This window comes from Canis lupus, chromosome 19 (assembly GCF_003254725.2).
Source record: "Canis lupus dingo isolate Sandy chromosome 19, ASM325472v2, whole genome shotgun sequence".
In the NCBI taxonomy this organism is placed as follows: Eukaryota; Metazoa; Chordata; class Mammalia; order Carnivora; family Canidae; genus Canis; species Canis lupus.
The window spans coordinates 15160610-15173755 of record NC_064261.1 but is presented as its reverse complement, the minus strand read 5'-3'; the positions used below and the strand labels follow the sequence as shown (position 1 = coordinate 15173755).

General features: G+C 35.0%; 1 long non-coding RNA gene across 1 annotated transcript in view; it reads left to right on the top strand.

Moving 5' to 3' along the window:
• Window positions 1–4324: 4324 nt before the first annotated feature.
• LOC125753064 (uncharacterized) overlaps window positions 4325–13146 on the top strand; it is a 34221-nt gene continuing 25399 nt past the window's right edge. The window contains exons 1-2 of the long non-coding RNA XR_007403985.1: window positions 4325–4431; window positions 10334–10410. This is a non-coding gene — a long non-coding RNA (uncharacterized LOC125753064). The remainder of the gene's footprint in view (window positions 4432–10333; window positions 10411–13146) is intronic.

Below are 13146 nucleotides of genomic sequence, written 5' to 3'. Positions count from 1 at the left end.
ATGTTAAATCCTTAACATGACAACTAAAAGAACAAGTTATTAAGGACATGCTTGTATTTCTGCTACTGAATTCAGGATGCCTCCAACCCTAGTTTCACACTTTGGTGCTGGACTTGGAGACCCAAGCCTTGCTCCCCCTCCCTTGCTCTTTTCTTTCTCAGCAACTGCTGCCCCAGAGGATAAAGGGGCACAATGCTTACCACGTTTAAACGTTTAATGGCACTCTGGAGTTTCCTCGCAATTTACACCTTAGAAAGCACAGCACTCTTGTAAATCTTAGAACTTACAAGTGTCCCTTTCCCCACAGGAGCCACTAATCTCACAGGAAGGGAAGGGAGGGGGGTGGAATCTCACACAGTTTAGAGATTTACAAGTCTGTGCTGAAGTTTGGGGTGTAAATTGCTGGGAAACCCAAGAGTCTATTTAAATATTTAAAGCTAAGGGACACCTAGGTGTTCCTCTGTTTGAAACCTAATTAGATTGGGAGTTAGAAGGGGGAGTAGGAAGATGCCTGGCCTGATCCCAAGACTTAAACCATCTACCAAGAGAAAAGTGGGAGAGCTGATTGAGCTGCCCAAGTCCCATTTTCTGTCAAACATTTAATTAAAGAGCCAGAAGCTTCTCAGAACAGGTAAAAGTTCTACATTATACAGATGATTAGTAAGAACACATCCTTTGTTCTAGAATTCCAAGATTGTCAGTATTTAAGTGCCAAGGATTACAGCTTCCGTAAATTATATAGGGGGCAGTATAATTTATCATCTATTGAGAATAACTGGAGGTTGCATTAATAATTACGCTGGGACGTCAAATTATTAAGCTAGTAAAAGTTATGACAGCATAAGAAGCATAAACTGGCATTGACCAGGGGAAACTGGAAAATAATAAGGATCCCCTATGAGGTCACCCTTAGGAAAAAACAGAAAGAATATTTATTGATTATGTTTTCTTTTTTCTAAAACAATGATTAGGTATTTTAGAATCTCATATTCAATATATATGACACATATTTTATAGCATAATGATCTATGGCTTTAAAATTCTCCATCTTTGTTGTTTCCTAATTGGATATACCCTTCTGGGCCATCCTAAGTAGCCTCCTCCCTTTTATCCTAGTATTAAGAGGATGCCTTCAGGGGATTATTTCATCATGTGACCCAATCAGAATTACTGAGTTCAGTGTCCTCAGTGTCCCTTCAGACAAGGGTTTCAGGTCCACTGTATTTTCCAGTCTAGCAATTAAGAGGAATTGGAAGCAGAAATCCCTAGGTTTGAATCCCATCTTTGTCATTTAGGAGCTGTGTGATCTGTGCAAATTATACCGTTTCCTCCTCTATAAAAGTTAAATAAAAATGATATCATCTACCTCTGAGGATTGTTGTGAATATGCCAAATGAATTAGAACGTATAAAATGCTAAGCACTGTGCCTGTCTCAAGTTAATGTTATTAATTGCTATGCTCTATTTGTTTTTTAATGATATTAAAACCATTTTTTAAAGATTTTACTTATTTATTTGAGACACAGAGGGAGCACAAGCAAGGGAGGGATGGAGGGAGAAGCAGACTCCCTGCTGAGCAGGGAGCTCAACCTGGCTCAATCCCAGGACCCTGGGATTATGATTTGAGACTAAGGCAAATGCTCAACCAACTAAACCACCCAGATGCCCCTTAAGCATTTTTATCAATATTATTCATAATTCTAATTTAAAAATTAACTATACTAATAAGCATAAAAGGTAAAATAGCAATATTCTGTTGATGCCTTGCTCATCCTTGTGTCACCCTCCCTTAATACTTTGTTGTTTCTTCTGATATGTAACTTCTGAGTAATGTGCTTACATTTCTATTTCTCCATTTGTCTAATTTGGACAAGATCTATTGCTTGTTTTCTAAAATTTACCTTATGATCTGTTGTTTCTAGTTCCTGCATCCCATATTTTCTGTAATTTTGAGGCATGTATCAGCTTACTTCTTTTTGGTATCTTCTGCTGCATATATTATATTGATCTCTATTATTATCTACATTTTAGTTTATGTAGTTTTTCATCTTTACTGTCATTTTATAGGGGTTCTGAGGGACAGGAACAGTACGTGTGTTCATTTCTACCATCTTTAACTGAAGATACCATTACTAATATCATTGATCATCCCTTCCTAATACCTTTCATAATTGCACTGAAAGTCACATATATTTCGGGTCCTAATAAAAGCTGGCATTCTGTATATTGGCATCACCAGACTTATTTTATATTTGTGACTATTCTGTGTTCCACACAGCTTTTTCAAGTTCAAAAACTATTCTTTTTCAAGTTAAAGTTATCAACCTTTTCCCCTTTTATTTTCTATAGAGGGTTGAATAGTGTTATACTCGCTTCCTCAATTCTTGTCCACTGGAACCTCAGAATATGACTACTTAGAAATAGGATCTTTGTAGATGTAATTAAAGAAAGAATAGAGGCAAAAACATGCTAGTTTGGGGTAGGTCCTAAATCCAGAGGGTCCTTATAAGAGACAAAAAGGGCACACAGAGGACACAAAGAAGGGGGCCGAGTGAAGATGAGGTGAAGATTTGAGAGATGCTACTACAAGCTAAGGAAGCCTGGAGAGAACCTCCTAGAGTTGAGATAAAAAAAAAAAAAAAAAAAAAAAAAAAGGATTCTCTCCTAGAGTTTTGAGTGGGAGTGTGGCCCTGTAGATACCTCAGTTTTAGACATCTAGCCTTTAGAACTGTGAGAGAATAAATTTCTGTTTTTATAAGCCACCAAGTTTGTGGTAATTTTTGTGGCAGCTCCAGGAACATAATACCGTCTCCAACCTATAAAATTGCATTAGGTCAAATACAACTCATTCCTCTTTTGAACATTTCAACTTTCTCTCCACTAAATTTTCCTCTCTAGTGAATTCTCTGTGCTGTTTCCAATGACATCTTTGTTCCTTTGCTATCTGTCTTTCCTACCTTTCACTTTGACCAGGCCAACTACAGTTATGGTGACCTCCTTTTTTGCTCAAGGTCATTTAAAGCTGCCTCAGAGTAAGACACTTATTCAAAATTACCCTCTAGCTGATACTTCTCTTTTGAATTGTGTTCTTTCTACTAATTATGCAACTCTTGAAATTCTTAAATGCCTCACGAAGTTGATCCAAATGACTCATGGGAGGATATATATCTAGTGTAAACATGAAATTGTTTATCATATCATAAAAGTTACATTTGGCTTACTTTTACATGGAAGGCATATAGTTGTATATTTTTCCATGCTAATGTCTCTAACTACTTTATATTTTAGATTGTTAGTTCTATAATACCCATATTGTAACTATCTAGAGTGAAATTATCAACTCTATGTTTAAAATTCTTTCTAATGAGCTAATAATAAATCATATGATAATGTGTTTTACAGATGCTAACAAAATGGAAAAGTACCTATAATTTTTCAGATATATCTTAGTTTTGTTTTTGTATATGGCACCACAGACCAAAGCTAATGGCACCAGAATCATTTAAGTAAGCAATTATAAATCATTTTAACAATAAAAGTGTCATGCAAATAACGCCTCAGAAATAATAACTCTCTTGATTAAAAAAATCATGTATATTTTAAAACTTCATTTCAGTGAAGCAAAGATACATTTTATGTTAACGAGCCTTACAACAGATTAGTTGCGTAGAGACAGAGCTAAAATTAACTAGATTCACATTCTTTAATTTTCTCATTCATTTCAGCGGAAGAGCAATGCTTTTCCCACATGTTGTCTGCAATGCTATTCAAAGAGTGAGCTGTTTGGTTGTGTTTTTTTTAAAGATTTATTTATGTATTTTAGAGAGGGTAGGAGAGGAAAAGAGAGAGAGAGCAAGTGGAGGGAAGGGCAGAGGGAGGGAGGAGAGAGAGACTCTCCAGCAGACTCCCTGCTGAGCACACAGCCCCACTCAGGCTTGATCTCAGGATTCTGAGATCGTGACCTGAGTGGAAATCAGGAGTCAAATGCTTAACTGTCTGAGACACTCAGGTGCCTCAAAATACAGTAAGTTTTTATGTTGATTTTATTATAGGGCAATATCCATTATATTTGAAAAATCAATGATTTTCATTAATTCCTGTATTTTGGGGCTTTTAACTCCTTTTGTTGAAAAATTACCTATGTTTTTAAAATAAAATTAGTTAGTAATTGGTAGATTTTTTTTTAAGACTCTCTGTGTCCAGATTAAACAACACAAATAAATCAGAAAGCTCATGTTGATCCATGTTTTATTGATAAAGCCAATCCAAAATTCTAGAAGTCACCTAGCTGGAGGAATTCTAGAATGTTTCATTTAACAATTAAGCATCTTATACAGAGAAGACAGAAAAGTTTAAAAACCCAGTTAAGGTGTTTTAAAAGTGTACAGTGTTGACATACTTTGGAACGACAACAGATTTGTTACATATTAGGTATATTAGATGTCTATTAGTGTTTAAGAAAATTGTATATTATAGGAAATAATATTTTAGGTGAAAGATCTTTCATCACTTAAATTTTATCTAGAGGAAAAATGCTAAGCCATTTGGTAAACTATGCCTATTATGAAATCAACCAAATATTTAGATCAACACTATCATGATGTAGATTTTGTTATTATTTCATATATAATATTTCCAGTATTTCTCTTTATATAAATAATCACTTTTTATTTTATTTTTTTTAAACTTTTTTTTTTAATTTTTATTTATTTATGGTAGTCACAGAGAGAGAGAGAGAGAGAGGCAGAGACACAGGCAGAGGGAGAAGCAGGCTCCATGCACCGGGAACCCGATGTGGGATTCGATCCGGGGTCTCCAGGATCGCGCCCTGGGCCAAAGGCAGGCGCCAAACTGCTGCGCCACCCAGGGATCCCAATAATCACTTTTTAATATGTAAAGCAATTTTAACCCATACTGGAAGAGCTGCTATTCACCAGCTATCCTCAACCTCACTCCTATAAATAGCATAAGAATGGCCATGAAATTAAACACAAACCAAAATAAATCACAGGAGTCTGAAAGAACATTTGTGCTCAAATTTGGAAGAAAGGAAGGAAGTGTCAAACAGGAAAATGCCAAATCTCCTGTTTAAACTCCCATGTATAACTCTCATTTTATTTTTTTTCCTTTTTCTTTTTTTTTCATGTAAAATTTGCCACATTCCTTAAAATTCTACCATTTGGATATTAATTTGGGATCAAGAAGCTCTTCTCTAGAAAATGCAAATAGCCTTACAAAGAGAAAGGTGTTGATAATCTCTTCCAGGTTAATGTTAATTGGCCAGTCCCCCTATTATTCATTCAATGCACAGTGATTAATTTCATGGTACACTCCAAGAATTTTAGGGGAACAAAAGGGATTGAGAATGCCTTGGACCTAGTGTACCATTGAAGCAGTATGGTAAGCACCTACCATGACACATTGGCACATCCTAATATTTCGATCCCTGTATTGTAATTTTCCAATATATTTAGGTTTGTGATTGTGGTCATATGATAATTAAGATAGTTAATATATGTATGGCTTATATAATACTGTAAAGCTGATTTTCTCCATATGCTCTCTTTTTGTTTAGAGAATAAAAACTGTTTTAGTATACTTGAATTTTGGAAATGGACAAACTATTGCTCAGGAAGACTGCGTACTTGATAAATTTTGGAGCCAAGTGTTCTTAGGTCAATTGTGAATTTTCTTTCAATTCTCCCAGTTCTAAACCATACCCTCAGATTCTGAGCCTAGGCATGTCCCTAGGCTTAGGGAATAATCAACTTCTTGCGGAAGTAGCTCAATAATTGCATTTAGTCAGTCTTGCCATGTAGGCTTCTGCTTGCTCCAGGATGAGCTTACTTCTCTGTTTTCTAGTTCCTTAATGGTTTGCTTACTGTTGTTTATCTCATAGCCTTTTAGTCATTAGATCCCTGCCCCTTAAATTTTGATACGAATGCCTGATGCTTAACATTTAAAATGCCATCTTCTCTTCTGTATCTCTCAATCTCTAGATTGATTTCCTGAACTTATTTGCTTGTAATTTCTCACTCCTTCAATGTCTGGATAGTCAGGTGTGCCTTAAACATGGGTACTTTTGAATTTAAGCATTCATACATTTTTTTCACTCTCTTTCCATAGATTTTTCTCTTGGTATCCCTATTTGATCATCTTTAAAACTGGCCAATCTCCATTTTCTCTAGCCTGAAAATCTTTGATGCAGGAACTGTTATTTATTTTATATGTTCATCCTCTGGTATAGTGTTTGACATAAAATTAATGCTCTCATACATGCTTGTTTTTTTATTAATAGTAATAATAACATTAATAATAATAGCTACAAGTTCCATACCACTTATATTTTGTCAGTCATTCAAAAGTTTGAAATACACTATTCAGCCTATTTTCATAAAAAAGTGAGTTAATTACTAGCTGGTTATCAGTATTATTTCCATTTTACAAAGAAGTAAACTAAGACATAGGATGATTTAGTAAATTGCTTAAGGTCATAAAACTTATTAGTGAAAAAAAAAAAAAAAAAAAAAAACAAAATTCGTGCCCCAGAAGTCTGGTTCCAGAGTCTGTGATCTTGCAAATGAAGGAATGGATATTTATTTGTTAACCCCTCATTTAGTGCTAAGACTATCTCCACACTCAATGGACCTACTCCTGTGCATGGTATAGATGTATAGCAGAGGTTGGGAAGAGGTACAGAATGATGTCAGCCTTCAGGAAAAGTTCACCTGTCACAATATTTTGACTCGTGTTGTACTTGACTCTACTTTCCCCTTCTTCCTTCATCTTGGTTCTCAAAACCTATGATTCATCAGTCAGGTTATATATTTCTATAACACATGAGGTCTATATTAGGCTAACCTAGAAATCTAATAATATTGTTTTAAGGGAAAATTCATTTTGAGTTCAAAACAAAAGAATACAAAATATATTTTTCAATATCACATATTCTCAAGTTAAGGTCCTGACTGTATGTACATATATATACACATGCCCCAACACACACACACATGCATGCACACATGCACGCACATGCATACACACACACTTTCTTTGTTTCTTTTATATTAGGAAGCCCTTTGTTGCAATTTACAGTTTCCCTTTCTAAAGAAAATTGCTCCTATATAGATTTACTCTAAAAGTCTATAGCTGGGATCCCTGGGTGGCGCAGCGGTTTGGCGCCTGCCTTTGGCCCAGGGCGCGATCCTGGAGACCCGGGATCGAATCCCACATCGGGCTCCCGGTGCATGGAGCCTGCTTCTCCCTCTGCCTGTGTCTCTGCCTCTCTCTCTCTCTCTCTGTGACTATCATGAATAAATAAATAAAATCTTTAAAAAAAAAATAAAAAAAATAAAAATAAAAGTCTATAGCTAATAAATGGATTAATTACTGAGCAATTTAATGAAAGAGTAACCTAACTGAAGTCCAATGAGAACAAAGGAAGCAAAGTTGTTCACAGTAAAATGAGATCATGAATGTCTTCGTCATAATCATTAATGAGTAGTATATAAAAATGTGAAATTTAGCCATATGGAAAAATATAGAGGGCTTGTTATTAATTTGCTTTCTTTGCTATAGCAGAGTAATAAAACCACTTATATTGGGCCACATCTACTGGGCTTTAGAGATTAAACAGGTTTTGTTGATTCTTGTGTTTTTGAATTTTGGTAATGCTAATATTGATAATAATTTCACTTTGAATTTTAATCTCCAAGGTCAGGAACATATTTGACTGCTTTTTATGTGTAGGTATTGTTCTACAATATGTACCAGGAATTAAAATTTATTGTGTATTTTTTATACTCACATAACCATCTGTAATTGGTAGATATAAGGTTATATGTCATTAAAATATAACCACATCAAATACAAAAGCAGAAATCTTCAAAGGTCTATAAATCAATTGTATAGCTAGGCATTTGATAGTGAAGAAAGGCCATTTGGGAAGGGAAAAACAGAAGGGAAACAGCTCATTCATAACTGTAACAAAGACAAAAGTCAGTCATTATCATGTGTACCTAATGATGTCTACTTTGAAAGTAAAATGAGCAAAACTACATAGTATCTTCCTTTGTTTATTCATGAAAGACATAGAGAGAGAGAGAGAGAGAGAGAGAGAGAGAGAGAGACAAAGGCAGAGGGAGAAGCAGGCTCCATGCAAGGAGCCCGATGTAGGACTTGATCCCGGGTCTCCAGGATCATGGCCCGGGCCAAAGGCAGGCAGGTGCTAAACCTCTTAGCCACCCAGAGATCCCTTAAGATTTTATTTTTAAGTACAACTAACAAGGGGCACAAATGTACCACCCCAAGATCAAGAGTTTCATGTTCTTCCAACTGAGCCAGCTGGGTATCCCAAAAGATGCAATGAGTTTTAAACAGACCTACTAATCCCCAAATGCTAAATATGTATATTCACACAAGTGTTGGATTACATATACCATACATTCATATATATAGTACCTGAAATCCAATGACATTATAAACATTTTCATACATCAAGAAGTAAGTCCCCAGAACCACAAAGTTGTTATGGACTATGCCACTGGCCTATTAGACTCAAAGAAGTAGAAGATGGGAGTGGATGCAAGGAGGTAGGTAGGGCTCCCAAAAAGCAAAGCACTAAAATTGCTCTCTGTGACACGTTTCTTTCTATTCCCTCTCAGCATTTATTTTTGTTTGTCTGTTTGTTTTGTTATTTATTTATTTATTTATTTATTTATTTATTTGAGAGATACAGTGAGTGCACAGCGGAGGGTGAGGGAGGGAGAGAATCTTAGGCTGCCTCACCCCTGAAAATGGAGCCTCACTCAGGGTTCCATCCACGACCCTGAGATCATTTCTTGAGCCTAAACCAAGAACTGGAGGCGTAACTGACTTAGCCACCCAGGCACCCCTCCTCTCAGCATTTAAAGCTTAGGACTGGGAAGGAATAGATCCCCCCCACCCCTCACACTCTAAAAAGAGGCTGAAAAAAATAGCTGTTGACTTACTGCTTGTGATATGGCATTATAATATCACAACAGCATTATAGAAAGCTGTTGACCTAAGGAAACAGGTATAGAAAACACAACCTTTGTCAAAGTACTGAGCCATGTTGTCAGCTGACTCTGTGATTAGATCTCTGATAGCCTGGATATCTTTATAAAATAAAAACTGTCAAATGCTATTTTAAAGATTTACCATTAATTTTTTAAAGATTTTATTTATTTATTCATTAAAGACAATTGAGAGAGGCAGAGACAAGGGCAGAAGGAGAAGCAGGCACCCTGCAAGGAGCCTGCTGTAGGACTGGATCATCATCCAAGCCAAAGACAGAGGCTCAACCACTGAGCCACCCAGATGCCCCTGTCAAATGCTATTTTAATAACTGCATTTTGTATGGACTAGAAGGAAGCACTTCAAAAGTACAGAGTTTCTGGAAGCAGGAGAAAATAATAACAGCATAAAAATCAAAGAAAAGCAAGCAAATACATATATGTACACCCACACTCTCCAAAGACAACAAAACAAAATCAAAATCCCCAAAACATTCCCATTCAAAACATATTTACAATCTGCACTTATTAGATCATTCAAGCAATTAAATAATAAATAATATGGTATCAAATCAAGCAACAAAATACACATTCACTCCAGGAGAAATTAATGTTTCAATCAGTCTGAGAATTTAAACAATTAGTGTTTGAATGATCAAAAAAGTAAGATACTCAGCAAACATAAATAATATGTATGAAACAAAAATAATCAGTCATAAATAAGAATGGTAAATATGTGAAAGGATAAATTAATAAATTAGATTTTTTTCATAAAAATTGTTTACTGAAAGGAAAACTCTGTAGTCAGTATCAGCCTTGTGTGACCTACATATGAAAGTTACCTCCAAACCAGCATAAGAAATTTCTATATATGCAACACGATGCATTGTTTCAGAATTCCCACCAGAGATATAAAAGAGACTCAAATGAAAAAAAAAAAAAAAACATAGTCAATATTTGAAGGAGAATACCAAGATGGTTCCAGAATTGATAGATTCCCAAGATGCAAAATTCAGTGCAAGTTGCAAGTAGAAAATAAGAAAAGAACATGCTCTTATATCTGGTCACATCATCTTTAATGATGATAAAAAGAGTAACATTCATGATTGAAAACATACAGCACACTTTATACCACCAATGAGGACATCTTCAAAGTACTGACAGTAAATCATAGTCAACTTAAAGTTTAATATTTAGTGGACATATCACTCAAGGTGAAGGCAAAATTAAACTAGTTTTAGTGTAAATAAAGGTTTTAAAGCTTAAAAACACACTAACTTTAAAATAATTTCTTTTAGAAAGAAAAAATAAAATCTGAGGATTTTTCTTTCCTGAGGATGTCATGAAAGAAATGTAAGAAACACAGTTAAGCAAAGTAAGTATTAATAAACTTTACTGTTCAATGTTAAAATTATTATTTTTGAGTTTGTTTAAAAAAGGTAAAAAAAAGCAACACTTTCCATGATGTAAATAGATGAATGTGAATACAGGGAAATTTGGAAATAAGTAAATATGCTAAAAGCAATGCACATTTGTTAGGTTACACAATTTATATTTAAAACAATATTCACGGGCAGCCAGGTGGCTCAGCAGTTTAGTGCTGCCTTTGGCCTGGGCTGTGACCCTGGAGACCTAGGATCAAGTCCCACGTCAGGCTCCCTGCATGGAGCCTGCTTCTCCCTCTGCCTGTGTCTCTGCCTCTCTCTCTCTGTGTCTCTTATGAATATATAAATAAAATCTTTAAAAAAAAGTAAAACAGTATTCAGAAGATAATAAAAATCAAATCTGTTATTTCAAAATTTTCTGAAAGAAGTAAATGTGGAAACTCTCTCAATGCAACAGAAGGCACAGGGCACCTGGATGGTTCAGTCGGTAGGGTATGGGACTCTTAATCTCAGGGTTGTAAATTTTAGTCCCACCTTGGGTGGAGAGATTATTTAAAAATGAAATCTCTAAAAAAAAATTAAAGAAGACATAATAATGAAAAAAAAAACAGAAGTCAAAAATTAAAAAAAAAAAGAGTACAAAGTATAAATATATAAATAATTATAAAAGTTATAGATGATTATCTATAGAAATATAAAAATTAGCAGACTACTTGAAGAAATAAAAATCTAGCTGAATAAGAGCATTCTTTTCTAATCTTTTTTAGTATATGTGCTGCCGAAGCGAGCACTCTTTTCTAATCTTTTAATTTATAGAAAGAGATTGAGGGCAAAAAAGATGAAAATCCATGGAACACGCAAAGCCTACTTAAAAGAAAACTGGTAAAATTACAATACAGAGACAATATATAGGTAATGAAAAATGTATTAATTTCAGCATATTAAACTTGTAAGAAGCAGCTAAGTGATCCTTAAGGTGATTTTACATCATTAAATGTGTTTAATGGTAAATAAGAAATACCAAGTTATGATTATATGCATTTGTTGGGGATTTTGGTCAAGTTACGATAAAATAAATATATTTTTAAAATTTCTGCTTTTACTGAAAATAAATTTTGATAAGCCTATTTCTTCAACTACCTTTCATTTCCTGATTAATTAAGATAATTTTCAGGGATATATTATGACTAGAATGATCATATAATTTACTATCCAAGCTGGGATGCCTTTGACAGTGAAAGCAAAAGCTGTTAATTACACTGGGACAAGATGAACGATGGAAGATTTATTGTTGTCCTGTTTTTAACTCTCATAGCTGGAATTTAGAGCACTTTTAATAACTTTAGAAATCCATTTGTGTCTTGTTTACTTATTTTTTCAAATTGTGCCATCTATTTTAAGGATCAACCTTGGTTTAAACAGCCTATGTTTGGGGGACACCTGGGTGGCTCAGTGGTTGAGCATCTACTTTTGACTCGGCATGATCCTGGAGTCTGAGGATCGAGTTCCACAGCAGGCTTCCTGCATGGAGTCTGTTTCTTCTTCTGCTTATGTCTCTGTCTCTCTTTCTGTGTCTCTCATGAAGAAATAAATAAAATCTTTAAAAAAAAAAAACACCCTACATTTAGAATAAAAGTGTCACTTTGTTTTAGTTAGTATTTCTGACTTTTTGGTAGATGTTAGCTTTCTTGAGAATCTTTGAAATTACTTCCTTTCAAGTCATTATCCAATTCTAAAATGAACTTCTTTTATATGCTTTTTTTGGCTTTTTCATCTAAAATTGGAGATTACATAGCTAATACATACAGTCTGATGAATAAATTGACTGTTTCACACTGGTATAATAAATGTCTTTGAAATTACAAATACTTCAGGGATGATCCTGAAAGTCCTAACACAAACAATAATAATCAAAGTTGAGACAGTTTCTTAATACTGTGAAATTCACTTACAGAAGCAAATAATTAGTGAACTCACACTGGGGAAGTAGAAGCAAAAACTGTCATTTTGAGTAAAGCATTTTTTCACCTTGTAAAATTGCCAGGTGGCCTACTTCGTTCCCTGCTTACATAAATGTTTAACAATTATATGTGGCTTTGAAGAGGCATTGTCTTTAGACTTTGTATTTTTACTAGTTGTTAAGCTTGTAGAATGGGACAACGTATGGGTAAGGTGACTTTGTGAATTTGGTATCACCGATGCCCACATGTACAGGGACAGATTCTAATCTTACTGGTTCCCTCCAAAGGGTGAAGGTTCCAAGGCTTCGCAGAGATTGCCAGGTCCATTCTGAGTTCTCTTGGGGAATTGCATTAATTGATCTCTGGGACACTGTGAGGCAGCCAATTCTAAAATCATTCTTTAGATCAAAGCTTTTGGGACCTTTTGTTTTCCTTTGAAAGTTTAATCCTCTCTTGAAATGGGACCTACACATAACTGTTTAATGTTTTCCTTATTTTCAGTAGTGCTAAGGTTTACCGAGCTGGGATGCCTTAGCAATTTACAGTGCTGCTTACAAGAAAGGGTGCCCCATTTGACTCAAATACTGCTAGTGTTTTATTCACCTTTGCACAATGGTTGTGCTCCCGAACTATGGTTTAGATAGTGTCATTTCCCCATTCCAAAATTTTTCTGACTTCCCAGAAATAATTGCAAAGTTTTCAGGAAAGCAAAAAGCCTACAATCTGGCAGCAATCTATCCTTTCCCAGTCATTTTCTGCTCATCT